Here is a 19935-nt window from a genome sequence, read left to right as displayed (position 1 = left end):
AATATGATGACTTAGTTTTTCTCTTTATCCGCCATTAATACCATTGTAAACCTATGGTTATATCAAACCCTTCCTGGGTTATTCAATGCTTAACTCTAAGTGCCTTCCCCCTGTCTCACTTTCCCACCCCTTACTCTATGTTATTCCCCTTGTTTAATTTTACTCTAAGGATTTATTGTATTCATGATATGATCTTTTCCATGTATTGCATTCTTTGTAATAATGATACTGAATGTCTTATGACAATGTTATGGAATGTCATATTGTGAAATTTTTCCTCTTTGATATACTGAAATAATAAAAAGAGATTTGCAAAAAAAAAAAAAAAAAAGAACTCTGTGTGGCATTGATCTGGTATCTAATCTGAGCTGCTGTTAACCTGCAATTTCTGAGGCTGGTGACTCGGATGAACTTATCCTCCGCAGCAGAGGTGACTCTTGGTCTTCCTTTCCTGGGGCGGTCTGCATGTGAGCCAGTTTCTTTGTAGCGCTTGATGGTTTTTGTGACTGCACTTGGGGACACTTTCAAAGTTTTCCAAATTTTTCGGACTGACTGACCTTCATTTCTTAAAGTAATGATGGCCACTCGTTTTTCTTTACTTAGCTGCTTTTTTTTTGCCATAATACAAATTCTAACAGTCTATTCAGTAGGACTATCAGCTGTGTATCCACCTGACTTCTCCACAACGCAACTTATCGTCCCAACCCCATTTATAAGGCAAGAAATCCCACTTAATAAACCTGACAGGGCACACCTGTGAAGTGAAAACCATTTCAGGTGACTACCTCTTGAAGCTCATCAAGAGAATGCCAAGAGTGTGCAAAGAAGTAATCAAAGCAAAAGGTGGCTACTTTGAAGAACCTATAGAATATGACATATTTTCAGTTGTTTCACACTTTTTTGTTATGTATATAATTCCACATGTGTTAATTCATAGTTTTGATGCCTTCAGTGTGAATCTACAATTTTCACAGTCATGAAAATAAAGAAAACTCTTTGAATGAGAAGGTGTGTCCAAACTTTCGGTCTCTACTGTATATATATATATATATATATATATATATATATATATATAATATGAAACAAAAAATAGATGAGCAGCACACAATTTTTCAGTAGGTGCAATTTCTTGGAGCAGACCACGGACTTGATCAAAATTAGATATGTGTAGTAAAAAATCCAAAGCAGCACACAAATATCTGTAAAAAGCAGAAGGGTATTTTATTCACCCATGTGAAAACAGCAACGTTATAGCTCTCTCTATGGAGCCTTTGTCAAGCCATAGCATTCAGTGCAAACACAGGTGCTTATAAAGCATACAAAATTACTGTGTAATTTACATGATTACATTCCAATTAGTACAGAAAATCATAAAAAAGTGAATATTAATTGTACAAATTCATAATAAACATGTAGTAATTAAACATTATAATTTATCAAAATCAGTGTCAAAATTGTGATATATAAAATCAATAATCCAAATAGTTATAGTGCATAAACATGATTATTGCTCATTAGTTACAGGTGCCCATGATTGTGTAAATTAAAAATAATCAATGGATATCTCACGTACTGTTGAAGATTGCAGGATTCACTCGGCGTCCAGAACTTGACACTGCACATGCACGGGACACAGTTCATACCGCAAGACTATCTAGAATGAGCAGAGACCGGCGGCCCACAACCAAGATGGCCGTGTGACAACAGAAGTGGACTGAGCATGCTCACTCCAAAACATGGGCGGACACGGATCGGCAGGCACAACAGTCATGTGAACAGTGACATGATGCACACACATCATGTCACAAACTTGTCTTAATATCAATTTATGGGTTACATTATCGCAAAGAAAAGGGGGTCCAGCGTTTTTTTCAAAACGGTGGCAAAAGCCACTCTCATATTTCACCACCTCATCCCCATATTTAAATATTTAAAATTATTACCCTCCCAGTCCGTGCATCACTTACATTCACACTTATGTCTCCTATACAGGTAACCTCCAACTGGGAACCAATCGGAGGCAACAAGCATTAGAGACACCAGCAGACAAAGATGTCACCGTAAGATGACTCCACATCCCAGTTACCTCATTAGGAGAACAAACAATTATAGTCATTCTACACATGTGTCGTGCCCCTAATATCCGTCCAGCCACATGTATATCTGGAAGAACGATATCCCAGACCACAATTGGTGCCCAGCCCCATCCATATTGCCGGGCCCCAGGTATCTGCCCATAAAAAACACATTATTTACAAAAATATATCAATGATATCAACTATTTGATGCCGGTCAGGTCCTGCCATCTTCCAGTATTCACAGAGATGATCCAATTGTAAGATGTGACTTCACGTTCATCTACAGAAAATATATAGAAACAGTATTAATTATCAACTTATAATATAACGATTGCACTTGTAGACAACCTTACACGGGGGACAAGTAGAACTTCCCAGAACCCCACATACAACTCACAACACAGGGCAAACTAGACAATACTGGACCACCTACATTAATAACAGACATACAGGAAAAGGGAACAATTAGACAAGACTAAGAGACTCAGACCACCCTAAAATCAACATTGAGCCCCCTCGGTTTTAGAATCTTAAGCTCGAAAATCCAATAGAGCTCCCTTCTTTTGAGATATATCGTCCTGTCCCCACCCCGTCTGGGTAAGGGCACTTGTTCAAGTATCCTGAACTTTAGATCCCGTTCTTGATGTCCTGCTTCTGTAAAGTGCTTAGGCACAGGTAAATCGAGCCTATTTTTTCTTATAGTATATCTGTGCTGATTTAGCCTTGTTTTGACATCCCAGGTTGTTTCCCCAACGTACCATAGTCCACAAGGACAAGATAACATATAGATTGCATAAGTTGAATCACATGTCAAATACTGCTTAATTCGAACTGTCTTCCCAGAGGCTGGATTTACAAACGAATCACCACTAAGCATATAAGAGCAATTCACACAATTGCAGCATGGATAGCAGCCCTTACGAGTAGAGCCAAAATACGTGCTGCAATCGACCCTCACAGACCCAACGTCTGACTTGACTAGTTTGTCTCCTGAATTCCGTCTTCTCCGAAAGGAGCATAGTGAAGGAACTTTAAATTCTTCTATATTGTCGAAACCACTAGCTATAATCGACCAGTGTTTCCTAACAGAGGAAACCTGAGGGCTACTGGTACAATAATCGGTCACCAACGATATCCTTTGTATTGACTCTTTAGATCTCACAGGGTCTCCATCTCTCATCCTAACTTTAGTTTTATGAATACTTTCTGAAACCAGTTATTTGGGATAGCCCCTGGCCCTAAATTTTCCAGCCATTTCTGTTAATCGTTGGTCCCTCACCGGGCCCTCACCAACTATCCTGGCAACTCGTAGCATCTGACTCAGGGGAAGAGACTTAATCATCGGCCGCGGGTGGTGGCTCTCATATCTGACAAGGGTATTTTTGTCCTTAGGCTTCACAAAGAGGTCAGTGGCCAGAGTATCAGCGCACAGATGGCGCCTGAAAACCAAGCCCATCAGTCTGTCACATCACCCCCATGCATACCAGGGAAACTGTCTGAGCCTCAAGTTATGCAGCAGTCTCTTATGCTGTTTGAAGACTCCGCTGGCAGGGTTTCCCAAGGGCATCCACCCAGCCCTTCCCCAGCGGTGGAAGACATAGAATGCACTGATGCACAACCACTTATGTTTCCTGATGATGAGGACATGGGAATACCACCTCAGCATGTCTCTGATGATGACGAAACACAGGTGCCAACTGCTGCATCTTTCTGCAGTGTGCAGACTGAACAGGAGGTCAGGGATCAAGACTGGGTGGAAGACGATGCAGGGGACGATGAGGTCCTAGACCCCACATGGAATGAAGGTCGTGCCACTGACTTTCACAGTTCGGAGGAAGAGGCAGTGGTGAGACCGAGCCAACAGCGTAGCAAAAGAGGGAGCAGTGGGCAAAAGCAGAACACCCGCCGCATTCTCAAGAAATTGTAATTTGTCATGAGAATGCATCAAGGTAAACTTGGCACTAGGGTCAATCCCATTCAAGAACAAGTGGAAGGCCATGAGGTCCTCTGTGGCGCGCACCCATATCAAAAAACATAATCTATGTAGCGCCACCACTCCAGCACATGGCTGAAGTGGTGGCACCCATAGATATAGGAATCCTCCAAATACGTCATAAAAAAATAATTTCTACATAAAATAAACCTCAATAAGCCAAGTAGGAACATTCTGCACTCCTCTGTATAAGCCATCCGGAGGAGACATAATTCCACTGCATGGAGACCTAATTCATGCTCGATTGACGTGTATAAGCTACACACATCAAAGGAAGCAAGAATGGCACCATCTGGGACCCTCAGATCCTTGATCTTCATCAAAAAATCGCTTGTATCTCTGATATAGGATCTAGCAGATACCGCAAAAGGCCGCAAGATCCTATCAAGAAAAATCGCCGGATTGCAAAACAGAGACCCCCTACCAGATACAATAGGCCGGCCTGTGGGAGCCCGCAGATTCTTGTGTATTTTTGGAAGAGTATATAATATTGGAGTTATTGGTTTTTCACATAACAAATAACTACACAATTTCTCATCTATGATGCCACCAGATTTAGTCTGTAATAACATATCTCTAAGTTCCCTCAGTAAGTTAAATTTAGGGTCATTAGAGACCCACTGATATACATTTGTATCGGCCAACTGTGATAAAATTTCTTGCACATAATGATCCGTGTCCATTACCACAACCCCACCACCTTTGTCCGCAGATTTGATGGTGAGGCTGTGGTCCGCAGACAGATCATTAACGGCTTTAATGTCATCAGAAGTCAGATACGCATGGCTCAAAGAATTCACCACCATTTCTTGTTTTTATTTTTCTATGTCTCGCCCTACCGCTAGAGTAAAAGCCTCAATAGCAGGATGGTGTGACACAGGATTGAAATCACTCTTCAAAAACAGTCCCGTACCCTGATATTATCAATCGGGGGTCTGTCCTGTTGCTCAGAGGCCCACACCTTCAATCTGATCATACGATAGAACCTTTGTAGGTCTAGTTCCACATTGAACCAATTGGTTTTGGAAACTGGGCAAAAGGACAATCCCTTATTTAAAACATGGATCTGAGCATTAGTGAGTTTGGTTGAAGAAATGTTTACCACTGTGTTTTCTTCTTTTCTTTCACAGTCCTTGGTCTCTGAGACCTTGGTGCCCTCTCTCTTTCTCCACTTGTACTGGTGCCGCCCGCCCCGCCGGAGTCTCCTGGACCTGTACTCTGTTCTGGAAAAGGACAGGGGACTCCACTGTTGGGAGAGTATTCTGTACCCTTGTCCTTGGGTCCTCGATTTATATTTCTGCTGTCGCCCATCATGGATGGATTTCTCTTGTCACCCAGGGGTCTCCGATTTCTTTCTTAAATCACCTTGCCAATTATATACATATCCTGTAACGTAATCATCCATGTCTCTGGACCATTTATTTCTTTTTTTGGCCTGAAGATCACTTTTAAATTTATCTAGTTGACATATAAGTATCAAAGTCCTCTACAGATAACATGGCTTGTAGTTGTTCAATGAGGGCCTCTATACATGCCCCTGTGGAGGTCAGCTCTTTTTGCAAAAATTCAACATTTAACAAAATAAAATCAAAAGCATATTTGTTGGAGATCTGTGTAAATCTTGCACAGAACTCAGGATTATTCAAAAATAAATCTGGTCTAAGATGCGAGCGCATCCCTCTCGGTATCCTATGGAGGCGATGATATTCACTTAACGTTTGCAGGTGTAAGTCCAAATTGATGGAACGTTTTGATTCATTTTCAAACTTTTACTTAACATCTACAATAGAAGGAGCAGATAGAAAGGAGACATCTTCCAGTATTCATAGAGATGATCCAATTGTAAGATGTGACTTCACTTTTATCTACAGAAAATATATAGAAACAGCATTAATTATCAACTTATAATATAACGGAATGGGGACAGGACGGGGTGGGGACAGGACGATACGTCTCAAAAGACGGGAGCTCTATTGGATTTTCGAGCTTAAGACTCTAAAACTGAGGGGGCTCAATGTTGATTTTAGGGTGGTCTGAGTCTCTTAGTCTTATCTATTTGTTCCCTTTTCCTGTATGTCTGTTATTAATGTAGGTGGTCCAGTATTGTCTAGTTTGCCCTGTGTTGTGAGTTGTATGTGGGGTTCTGGGAAGTTCTACTTGTCCCCCGTGTCTACAAGTGCAATCGTTATATTATAAGTTGATAATTAATACTGTTTCTATATATTTTCTGTAGATGAACGTGAAGTCACATCTTACAATTGGATCATCTCTGTGAATACTGGAAGATGGCAGGACCTGACCGGCATCAAATAGTTGATATCATTGATATATTTTTGTAAATGTGTTTTTTATGGGCAGATACCTGGGGCCCGGCAATATGGATGGGGCTGGGCACCAATTGTGGTCTGGGATATCGTTCTTCCAGATATACATGTGGCTAGACGGAGATTAGGGGCACGACACATGTGTAGAATGACTATAATTGTTTGTTCTCCTAATGAGGTAACTGGGATGTGGAGTCATCTTATGGTGACATCTTTGTCTGCTGGTGCCTCTAATGCTTGTTGCCTCCGATTGGTTCCCAGTTGGAGGTTACCTGTATAGGAGACATAAGTGTGAATGTAAGTGATGCACGGACTGGGAGGGTAATAATTTTAAATATTTAAATATGGGGATGAGGTGGTGAAATATAAGAGTGGATTTTGCCAAAGTTTTGAAAAAAACGCTGGACCCCCTTTTCTTTGCGATAATGTAACCCATGAATTTATATTAAGACAAGTCCTTGACGTGATGTGTGGGCATCATGTGACTGTTCACATGACTGTTGTGCCTGCCGATCCGTGTCCGCCCATGTTTTGGAGTGAGCATGCTCAGTCCGCTTCTGTTGTCACGCGGCCATCTTGGTTGTGGGGCGCCGGTCTCTGCTCATTCTATATAGTCTTGCGGTATGAACTGTGTCCCGCGCATGCGCAGTGTCAAGTTCCGGATGGCGAGTGAATCCTGCAATCTTCAACAGTTTTTGCGATATCCATTAATTATTTTAAATTTACACAATCATGGGCACCTGTAATTAATGAGCAATAATCATGTTTATGCACTATAACTATTTGGATTATTGATTTTATATATCACAATTTTGACACTGATTTTGATAAATTATAATGTTTAATTACTACATGTATATTATGAATTTGTACAATTAATATTCACATTTTTTTTAATCATTTTCTGTACTAATGGGAATGTAACCATGTAAATTAGACAGTAATTTTGTATGCTTTATAACTGTGTTTGCACTGAATGCTATGGCTTGACAAAGGCTCCATAGAGAGAGCTGAAACGTTGCTGTTTTCACATGGGTGAATAAAATACCCTTCTGCTTTTTACGGATATTTGTGTGCTGCCTTGGATTTTTTACTATATATATATATCTATAATGATTTTATTTGTATCGGCTGGGAGAAATTATTTTACAGGACAGAGGTGTGAAGTCACAAATCTCTGACCTTCCAAATGGCAGTTAACAGTTACATAGTAACATAGTATATAAGGCCGAAAAAAGACATTTGTTCAGTTCGGCCTGTTATCCTGCAAGTTGGTTAGTTAGTTAATATATAGGTAAAAAGACAGACGTAGGGTTGATCCAACTTATTTATCCGATCAATGAGCTTTCTTTGAATTGGGTATCAAAGCAGTTAGCAGTTTACGTTGTGTAAAACGTAATCAAATGTGAATAAAGACAGAATACAACAGCACCAAGTGTCGGACTGGGGTGGCTAGGCCCAACAGTAAAATTTATTTTGGGGGGCCCACCATATGGATTCATTCAAATATAATTAATAATCTATCAAGATATTTTTATATGAACATAGACTGGTTGAGGCGCTGTACATTGAACATATGTATTTAGTGCAGTGTCTACTGCGTTATGTGCCACTTGTGCAGGGGGTGGGAGACTAGGGGCCCTTCAGGGGTGTAACGGATCTCTTGGCACCCTGACTGGGTACCCCCATTTATGGATGCTCCTAGCGCTTCCCGAGGACTCCAAGCACTCCACTCGACACCGTAACCACCAAAGGAACCAGGAACAGGAACAGGAACAGCTCTTACAAGAGCTACTAGTTATAGCCAGGGGAGTATAGCAAATCTTCAGCGTTTAGCAATCCCCAGTGTCGATCAGTTACCCAAACACCAGCCTCAACATGATGAAGGATAAAGCAGGAACTCTTTATTGAACACACAAGCATTGACTTATATACACATTTTCCAACAAGGGTACCACCCCCGTGGACCTGATTGGGAACTAAGGACATAACATAGCAGCCAATCCTTTACAGTTTTACAAACACAATGGGCTAACTTAATCACTCACAGGCAGAAAACATATTTTTCCCCAAAACACAGAAACCACCTAAAAAACCCACATATCCCCATAATATACATCCATGGATAGCTCTGATCTGGGTGAACAACATATCCAAAAATCACCCAGATCCGAGCAGGGGTTCTCAAATTCCATGGAAGTCACATTTGGCCGACCGCAGGCATGGCTTTCCTGCCCAAAACAGTTCCACAGATTTAGGCTGGGCGGTCTGTCTTCTCCTTCAAAGTTAGTATATGGGCCCAAATCCTGAGGCAAGAGGCTGGCAAACAGGCTCCTCAAAAACCCAGTGGCGAGGTTAGTTTTGCCACACATCTCCCCCTCCCAGTGGGTTTTCTCACAGGGAGATTCACCTGTACCCCTGTGAGCCAGTCCAAGCCTGACAGCAACGCTTATCAAAAAAGTTGGGGCAGGGCCATGACTACCATTGTGTTGGGCAGGGCCATTTCTTTAAATTGGTTTAATGAAATGGTAAAATGTCTCGCTTTAAACATCTGCTAGTTCTAAAGGCCTATTTACGAGGTATATACTCATATCAAATCAGTAAACAAAAGAACTCCTTTGCCCAAACCCGAAAAAAATTTGAAGCGATGATTAATCAGCTAACGCAGGAGATCACTCAGATAAACACCTCAGAAAAACAACACCAACTTAAAAAGGCGCAAGATGAATATAAACAATACCTATATAAAAAAAGCTCAGAACAAAATGCTTTTTTTGGGACAAAAAATCTTTAGTGAATCATGAAAACCAAGTAGATTGCTATCTACAATAATAAAAAACCAAAGAGGGAGCAATAAAATTAACGCCATCAGGACCCGTGCAGGGAGGATCTTGCGAGATCCCGATGATATCTTAGGGGAATTCACCCTATATTTCTCCGTGTTATACCAGGCGGGGCCTATAGATCAGGGAGAGAAAATAGACCAATATCTAGATGTTATTAGGATCCTGGAATTTGATAAACAAGACATTGAATAGTTGAACAGACCGATTCAATTGATCGAGTTACAATCCACGTTGAAATCCATCAAGGGCAATACATCTCCAGGGGTGGATGGTTTCCCATTCAAATTATATTGTAAACATGCGGGAACGACTCTCCCCCTACTGTTGGAAGTACTAAACCAACCCTGGACATTAGGTTCTTTACCCCCCTCCTGGATGGAAGAATTGATTACTCTAATCCCCAGAAAGGGGAAGGACCCATTATTAACAACCTCTTACCGACCCATCTCTCTGTTGAACACAGATTATAAAATCCTAGCCAAACTATTAGCCAAAAGGTTAAAAACTGTAATCCACAAAGTCATCCATGCTGACCAAACTGGGTTTGTCCCCAAAAGGAATATACAGGACAGCATAAGGAGAACCTTTTTGAATATACAGATGAGAGAGGGGGAGGACTGCTCCATCCTGTCTTTGGATGCGGCCAAGGCCTTTGACAGGGTGGAGTGGTCCTTTCTCTGGAGAGTGATGACCCGGGTGAAAATAGGTGAATACTTCTCTAGATGGGTTAGGATTTTGTATCAAAATCCTGTATCCAGAATCCGAATCAATGGGGAATAATCGTCGTCCTTCCCTTTGACTCGAGGAACACATCAGGGATGCCCCCTCTCCCCTCTGCTCTTTTCGTTGTTTTCGGAACCTAACGCATGTAAAATTAGTGCAGATGAGAAAATACAGGGCTTTGGGTGTGAAGGAGAAGCTGACATAATAAGTTTATATGCAGATGACATCTTGCTCTTTCTAAGAAGGGGGTATGCTACTCTACCCAGGTTTATGGAAAGCATAGATGATTTTGAATATCTATCAGGATACGAAATAAACTGGGAAAAATCAAAATTCCTCCCAATAAAACGTCCCGTCCCCCCGGGTCTCAATTTCCAGGTTAGTATATTGGATCCATCAGAATCTCTGTTATACTTGGGCATTCACATAGGGACTAAACTGGAGCATTACACAAAATTGAACATATCCCCAATAATAAATACAGTAAAGGAAAAAATTAGAACGTGGTTAAAACTCCCTTCACAAATTAATCGCATCGCTCTTATAAAAATGACTTTATTACCAATGTTACTATACGTTCTAAACGCAAGTCTAATAATGATCGAAGATATGTTTTTTAATAAACTGGAGACTCTTTTTAATGAATTAATATGGGGTCGCAAATGGGTCCGAATTAAACTACAATACTTATACAAAGAAGAAGGAGGACTATCTGTCCCCTTTCTCAAAGGATATTATGTAGCTGCACAACTGAGATGGTGTATAAGAAACCGAAATAAAAATGAAAATAAACTGTATACGGCTAATATTTAGGGAGTATTGTAGACCATTGGAAGACCTTTTCCAGATTCTGGAAACTGGAACCACTGAGAAGAAAATAACAGTGAATCCGTTCAATAGAATGCTCAGGTACATTTGGAAACAAGCTAGGCTCGGCTCATAGTCGGATTATCCCAAGCGGTCCAGTTCACCCCCCTCTGGGGGAACATTACATTACTGCAAGTTAAGCAGTTAGTGAACATTGAATATTGGTAAAAACAGGGGATGCAATTAATTTCACAGGTTTTTCACAACGGACAGGTTAAATCAGTAACAAAAATTTTTCCAGACACTACACCAGGATTTATTGATATATTTAGATACGAACAGCTACGACACGCTATACAGTATACAAAAAATAAAAACTATTTAAATGTTGCACACAACACCTTCTTAGATTTCTGTTATGATAAGACACTAAACACCCCCGCTATATCACATATTTATGCAAAGTCAAAATATGAATACACAAAATCGATCACATTTAAAAGTGAAGTAAAATGGGAAAAAGATCTGCAAAGTATAGGGCTGACCCCGTGGGATACTGTTTACAGAAACATTAAAAAGTCCACAGTTTCCCTAGCCCATACATGGATCCTTCTGAAAATAATACACCGTCTATACTATACACCACTATTAATATCCACCTTCTATAAAGACAAAGATCCAAATTGTTATAAATGTCATAAGGATAGAGGAGACTATAAACATCTACTGTGGGAATGCCCTGGTATAAAAGATTACTGTATTAAAATATTCAGGAAGCAGAATAGCTCCCCTCTGAAATATGAAGCCAGTATTGAATACGTGATCCTAGGTAACCTCCCAGAGATAAATAAAAATAAAATTGAGCAACTACTCTGGTTTAAGGGTATAGCCCTTGCTAAGATAAAAATAGTTAAAGAGGACCTTTCACTGATTATGACAATGTGAACTAACTATACAGACATGGAGAGCGGCGCCCGGGGATCTCACTGCACTTACTATTATCCCCGGGCGCCGCTCCGTTTTCCTGCTATGCCCTCCGGTATCTTCAGTCACAAAGTTATGGTAGGCGGAGTCTGCCCTTGTTCTGCTGTATCGCTGGCCAATCGCAGCACAGAGCTCACAGCCTGGGAGGTTATTTTCTCCCAGGCTGTGAGCTCTGCAATGCGAATGGCCAGAGCTACAGCAGAACAAGGGCAGACTCCGCCTACCATAACTTAGTGACTGAAATCTCCGCCTACTATAACTTAGTAAGCAAATATACCGGAGGGCATAGCGGAAGAACAGAGCGGCGCCCAGGGACAATAGTAAGTGCAGTGAGATCCCCCGGCGCCGCTCTCCATGTCTGTATTCTTAGTTCACAGTGTCATAATCGGTGAAAGGTCCTCTTTAAGTATTGGGGCTCTATGAAATACCCAAGTCTTCAGGAATGGACGGAATACATGGATAGGGTAAAGCAGTACGAACACAGTCTTGCCCAAACAGCGAAGAAGAAAGCAGTTTGGTTGCGGATATGGGGCAACTGGAAATTAAATGAGAAACAGGCATTATTTAGAATTAATACAGTGGTTCCGCGGTAATAACTCTGGAACACTTTTACTTATCTAAGCCATTCTGAGATTGTTTTTCTCATGACACAATGTACTTTATGTTAAAGGTAAATTTAAGTCAATATGTTTTACATATATTTATTAGAAAAATTCCAAAATTTGGGGAAAATTTAGAGAAATTTTCTATTTTCTATATCTGAATTTATTTTCTTTTAAGACAGATAGTGATAGGATATTTTGGCACAGTTTTTATTTATTTATTTTTTAATGGAGTTAATCTGATGGGGTAGATCATGTGATATTTTTATAGAGCCGGTCATTACAGATACGACGATACCTAATATGTCTATTTTCATTTATTTCATTTTTTTATTCATTGTATGAGGCAAAAGGGCCCTTTTTTTAAACTTTATTTTAACTTTGTATTTTTGTTCCAGTAATGAGACATTACCTTTTAGGGGTCTAATCCCCTCTACAACGTAATACAATACATTGTGTATTATAATGCATCGACTGTCAGTGTATTGACCGTGTAATACATTGACAGTCTGCCTATGAGACCTAGACACGGGGCTGGGTCTTACTGCCTTCTGTAGGTAGGTAGGTAGGTAGGCATCGGGCTACGGTGACAGGAAATCGGATGGGGTCGGAGAGGGAGCCCTCTCCACAAACTCTGTGCATGCTGCAGTCAACGATGACTGCATATATAGCTGGGGTTCGGCTCGCAGGAACAGCCAGGCCCCTGTGGCTGATCAAGTGGGTGCAGCTACTGCACCTGCCCGATCAGTGTGCTGTACCTGTATGGTGGCTGTCGGCAAGTCACTTCCCGCCGTGCCGTACATGTATGGTGGATGTCAGGAAGGGGTTAAATCGTGTGGATACACGAGGATAGGTACACATACCGGATCACATTTTTATTTCACATACGGTATCATAGGTCATCCTCAAAACTAAAAGAAACATAACATGTGCATTACATTAATAGTGGCCAGCTGCACTCTCCCAGGTTGCTTTGCATGCCCTGGGTGCTCCGATGCACATATGTTTGAGATCATACAGGCACAATGTTTGAAAACGGCGTTCCCCACAAGCTTATTGCAGAACTCATAAATTACACACCTAAAGTCTTCTCATAAATGCGTTTTCAATTCACCTATTGTACAGTGAGAAGCAGAAGTATTGGAACTCCATGCAATTTTGCAAGTTCTCACACTTAGAAATTATAGAGGGGTCTGAAATTTACATTGTAGGCACATCCCCACTATAAGAGAAAGAATTAAAGAAAAAAACTGGAAATCACATTGTATGATTTTTAAAGATTTTTTTTGTCTTACACTGCTGAGCATAAGTATTTGAACACCCGAGAAACAGCAAGAATTCTGGCTCTCAAAGACCTGTTACTGTGCCTTTAAAAAGTCTACCTCTATTCCACTCATTAATCCAACTTAGTAGCACCTGTCTGAGCTCTTTAAAGACACCTGTCCACCCCACAGTTAGTCAGATGCCAACTACTACCATGAGAAAGACCAAAGAGCTGTCAAAAGACACCAAAGACAAAATTGTGGACCTCAACAAGGATGGAAAGGGCTACGGGGAAATTGCCAAGCAGCTTGGTGAAAATAGATCAACTGTTGGAGCAATTGTTAGAAAATGGAAGAGGCTAAAGACGACTGTCAGTCTCCCCCGGACTGGGGCTCCATGCAAGATCTCACCTCGAGGGGTATCACTGATAATAAGAAAGGTGAGGAGCTGGTCAATGACATGAAGAGATCTGGGACCACAGTTTCAAAGGTCACTGTCGGTAGAACACTACGCCTTCATGGTTTCAAATCATGCATTGCACGGAAGGTTCCCCTGCTCAAGTCATCACATGTCCAGGCCCATCTGAAGTTTTCCAAAGACCATCTGGATAATCCAGAGGAGGCATGGAAGAAATTCATGTGGTCAGATGAGACCAAATTAGAACTTTTTGGTCTAAACTTCACTTGTCGTGTTTAGAGGAAAAAGAAGGATGAGTTAAATCCCAAGAACACCATCCCTACTGTGAAGCATAGGGGTGGTAACATCATGCTTTGGAAGGTGCTTTTCTGCGAAGGGGACAGGACAACTGCACTGTATTAAGGAGAGGATGAATGGGGCCATTTATTGTGAGATTTTGAGCAACAACCTCCTTCCCTCAGTCAGAGCATTAAGGATGGGTCGTGGCTGGGTCTTCCAACATGACAACGACCCGAAACACACAGCCAGGATAACCAAGGAGTGGCTCTATAAGAAGCATATTAAGGTTGTGGAGTGGCCTAGCCAGTCTCCAGACCTAAATCCAATAGAACATCTTTGGAGGGAGCTGAAACTCTGTGTTGCTCAGTGACAGTTCCTAAACCTGATAGATCTAGAGGAGATCTGTGTGGAGGAGTGGGCCAAAATCCCTGTTGCAGTGTGTGCAAACCTGGTCAAGAACTACAGGAAACGTTTGACCTCTGTAATTGCAAACAAATGCTCAGCAGTGCAAGACACATACATTCTTTAAAAATCATACAATGTGATTTCCTGATTTATTTTTATTTTATTTGTATTTTATTTTAAGTGTTGTCCTGTCCCCTTCGCAGAAAATCACCCCCAAACATGATCTTACCACACCTTTGCTTCACAGTAGGGATAGTGTTCTTGGGATGCAACTCATCCTTTTTTTTGCCCTCCAAACACTACAAGTGAAGTTTAGACCAAAAAGTTCTACTTTGGTCTCATCTGACCACATGACTTTCTTCCATGCCTCCTCTGGATCATCCAGATGGTCTTTGGCAAACTTCAGACAGGCCTGGACATGTGATGACTTGAGCAGGGGAACATTCCGTGCAATGCATGATCTGAAACCATGACGGCGTACTGTTCTACCGACAGTGACCTTTGAAACTGTGGTCCCAGCTCTCTTCACGTCATTGACCAGCATCTCCCTTGTAGTTCTGGGCTGATTACTCAACTTTCTTATTATCAATGATACCCCTCGAGGTAAAATCTTGCATGGAGCCCCAGTCCAAGGGAGACTGACAGTCGTCTTTAGCCTCTTCCATTTTCTAACAATTGTTCCAACAGTTGATCTATTTTCACCAAGCTGCTTGGCAATTTCCCCGTAGCCCTTTCCATCCTTGTGGAGGTTCACAATTTTGTCTCTGGTCTCTTTGGTCTTGCCCATGGTAGTAGTTGGCATCTGACTTACTGTGGGGTGGGCAGGTGTCTTTAAAGGAAACCTGTCACCAGGATTTTGTGTACAGAGCTGAGGACATGGGTTGCTAAATCGCCCCTAGCGCATCCGCAATACCCAGTCCCCATAGCTCTGTGTGCTTTTATTGTGTAAAAAACCTGAGATGAGTCCTGTATGTGAGAAAAGTCAGGGACAGGACTCATCTCAGGTTAATTTGCATATGTATCAAATCAGGTTTTTTACACAATAAAAGCACACAGAGCTATGAGGATTGGGTATTGTGGATCCAGGCGACAGGTTCCCTTTAAAGAGCTCAGACAGTTGCTACTAAGTAAGATTAATTAGTGGAGTAGAGGTGGACTTTAGGCACAGTAACAGGTCTTTGAGAGACAGAATTCTTGCTGTTTCTCAGCTGTTCAAATACTTATGTTTAGCAGTGCAAAACAAATAAAATCTTTACAAATCATACAAAGCGATTTCCTGATTTATTAATTTTTATTCTGTCTCTCAGAGTGGAGATGTACCTACAATGTGAATTTCAGACCCCTCTATGATTCCTAAGTGGCAAAATCGCAGGGTGTTCAAATACTTCTGTTCCTCACTGTAAATGGTCTGGAGCAAGGTTTGGAACCTGCAATGCTGCGATCTGTTCATTTACTTTGGATTATCAAGCTGTTTTGTCTGGTTGTCATGGACACAGTCACTGGAAGGCCTGGTTTACTGATCACTCCTTTTTCTATTCGGATAGATAGATAGAGCTCAAGGTTAGCTGATGGAAGTATAGATTAATTTATTTTTCAGTCAAAAGTTGAAGACTTGTTGCTATAAAACAAGGCTACAGTTAGGGGTCATGCACACGACCATATGTATTTTGCGGTCCGCAAAAAACAGATCTGCAAAAAATACGGATGACGTCCGTATGCATTCCATATTTTGCGGAACGGAACAGCTGGCCCCTAACAGAACAGTACTATTCTTGTCCGTAATGCAGACAATAATAGGACATAAAAAAAAAAAAACGGAACGGAAAAACGTACATACGGAAACGGAATGCACACGGAGTAACTTCAGTTTTTTTAGCGGACCCATTCAAGTGAATGAGTCCGCATACGGTCCGCAAAAAAAAAACCTGTAACGGAAACAGAAAGAGAATAGGGAGGCTTTACTTATGTCTCGTTTCTGAGAAGTATACTATTGTGCCTTTGTTGTTTCCTGGCTCCTTGCGAGGTGTAAAAGAACATTTGTCATAGATAATATCTTTGACTAAGCTTCTAAGATAAAATATTTTTATTAAGCGCATATAAAAGGAAATCACAGACAAGAAGGTTTCATCACTAACCAGTGCGTTCCTCCTAGCTTATTAGTCATGTGTAGAGTTGAGCGAACACCTGGATGTTCGGGTTCGAGAAGTTCGGCCGAACATCCCGGAAATGTTCGGGTTCGGGATCCGAACCCGATCCGAACTTCGTCCCGAACCCGAACCCCATTGAAGTCAATGGGGACCCGAACTTTTCGGCACTAAAACGGCTGTAAAACAGCCCAGGAAAGGGCTAGAGGGCTGCAAAAGGCAGCAACATGTAGGTAAATCCCCTGCAAACAAATGTGGATAGGGAAATTAATTAAAATAAAAATTAAATAAATAAAAATTAACCAAAATCAATTGGAGAGAGGTTCCATAGCAGAGAATCTGGCTTCCCGTCACCCACCACTGGAACAGTCCATTCTCAGATATTTAGGCCCCGGCACCCAGGCAGAGGAGAGAGGTCCCGTAACAGAGAATCTGTCTTCATGTCAGCAGAGAATCAGTCTTCATGTCATAGCAGAGAATCAGGCTTCACGTCACCCACCACTGTAAGAGTCCATTTTCATAAATTTAGGCCCAGCACCCAGGCAGAGGAGAGAGGTCCCGTAACAGACAATCTGGCTTCATGTCAGCAGAGAATCAGTCTTCATATCATAGCAGAGAATCTGGCTTCCCGTTACCCACCACTGGAACAGTCCATTCTCAGATATTTAGGCCCCGGCACCCAGGCAGAGGAGAGAGGTTCCGTAACAGACAATCTGGCTTCATGTCAGCAGAGAATCAGTCTTCATATCATAGCAGAGAATCAGGCTTCACGTCAGCCACCACTGCAACAGTCCATTGTCATAAATTCAGGCCCAGCACCCAGGCAGAGGAGAGAGGTCCCGTAACAGACAATCTGGCTTCATGTCAGCAGAGAATCAGTCTGCATGTCATAGCAGAGAATGAGGCTTCACGTCACCCACCACTGCAACAGTCCATTTTCATAAATTTAGGCCCAGCACCCAGGCAGAGGAGAGAGGTCCCGTAACAGAGGATCTGGCTTCATGTCACCAGAGAATCAGTCTGCATGTCATAGCAGAGAATCAGGCTTCACGTCACCCACCACTGCAACAGTCCATTTTCATAAATTTAGGCCCAGCACCCAGGCAGAGGAGAGAGGTCCCGTAACAGAGGATCTGGCTTCATGTCACCAGAGAATCAGTCTGCATGTCATAGCAGAGAATCAGGCTTCACGTCAGCCACCACTGCAACAATCCATTGGCATATATTTAGGCCTAGCACACAGGCAGAGGAGAGAGGTCCCGTAACAGACAATCTGGCTTCATGTCAGCAGAGAATCAGTCTTCATATCATAGCAGAGAATCAGGCTTCACGTCAGCCACCAATGCAACAGTCCATTGTCAGATATTTAGGCCCAGCACCCAGGCAGAGGAGAGAGGTCCCGTAACAGAGGATCTGGCTTCATGTCAGCAGAGAATCAGTCTTCATGTCATAGCAGAGAATCAGGCTTCACGTCACCCACCACTGTAAGAGTCCATTTTCATAAATTTAGGCCCAGCACCCAGGCAGAGGAGAGAGGTCCCGTAACAGACGATCTGGCTTCATGTCAGCAGAGAATCAGTCTGCATGTCATAGCAGAGAATGAGGCTTCACGTCACCCACCACTGCAACAGTCCATTTTCATAAATTTAGGCCCAGCACCCAGGCAGAGGAGAGAGGTCCCGCAACAGAGGATCTGGCTTCATGTCAGCAGAGAATCAGTCTGCATGTCATAGCAGAGAATCAGGCTTCACGTCAGCCACCACTGCAACAGTCCATTGTCATAAATTCAGGCCCAGCACCCAGGCAGAGGAGAGAGGTCCCGTAACAGACAATCTGGCTTCATGTCACCAGAGAATCAGTCTGCATGTCATAGCAGAGAATGAGGCTTCACGTCAGCCACCACTGCAACAATCCATTGGCATATATTTAGGCCTAGCACACAGGCAGAGGAGAGGTTCATTCAACTTTGGGTAGCCTTGCAATATAATGGTAAAATGAAAATAAAAATAGGATTGAATGAGGAAGTGCCCTGGAGTCCAATAATATATGGTTATGGGGAGGTAGTTAATGTCTAATCTGGACAAGGGACGGACAGGTCCTGTGGGATCCATGCCTGGTTCATTTTTATGAACGTCAGCTTGTCCACATTGGCTGTAGACAGGCGGCTGCGTTTGTCTGTAATGACGCCCCCTGCCGTGCTGAATACACGTTCAGACAAAACGCTGGCTGCCGGGCAGGCCAGCACCTCCAAGGCATAAAAGGCTAGCTCTGGCCACGTGGACAATTTAGAGACCCAGAAGTTGAATGGGGCCGAACCATCAGTCAGTACGTGGAGGGGTGTGCACACGTACTGTTCCACCATGTTAGTGAAATGTTGCCTCCTGCTAACACGTTGCGTATCAGGTGGTGGTGCAGTTAGCTGTGGCGTGTTGACAAAAGTTTTCCACATCTCTGCCATGCTAACCCTGCCCTCAGAGGAGCTGGCCGTGACACAGCTGCCTTGGCGACCTCTTGCTCCTCCTCTGCCTTGGCCTTGGGCTTCCACTTGTTCCCCTGTGACATTTGGGAATGCTCTCAGTAGCGCGTCTACCAACGTGCGCTTGTACTCGCGCATCTTCCTATCACGCTCCAGTGCAGGAAGTAAGGTGGGCACATTGTCTTTGTAGCGTGGATCCAGCAGGGTGGCAACCCAGTAGTCCGCACAGGTTAAAATGTGGGCAACTCTGCTGTCGTTGCGCAGGCACTGCAGCATGTAGTCGCTCATGTGTGCCAGGCTGCCCAGGGGTAAGGACAAGCTGTCCTCTGTGGGAGGCGTATCGTCATCGTCCTGCCTTTCCCCCCAGCCACGCACCAGTGATGGACCCGAGCTGCGTTGGGTGCCACCCCGCTGTGACCATGCTTCATCCTCATCCTCCTCCACCTCCTCCTCATCCTCGTCCTCCTCGTCCTCCAGTAGTGGGCCCTGGCTGGCCACATTTGTACCTGGCCTCTGCTGTTGCCAAAAACCTCCCTCTGAGTCACTTCGAAGAGACTGGCCTGAAAGTGCTAAAAATGACCCCTCTTCCTCCTC

The sequence above is a fragment of the Bufo gargarizans genome, chromosome 8, assembly GCF_014858855.1.
Source record: "Bufo gargarizans isolate SCDJY-AF-19 chromosome 8, ASM1485885v1, whole genome shotgun sequence".
NCBI lineage: Eukaryota > Metazoa > Chordata > Amphibia > Anura > Bufonidae > Bufo > Bufo gargarizans.
This window is presented reverse-complemented; position numbering follows the sequence as displayed.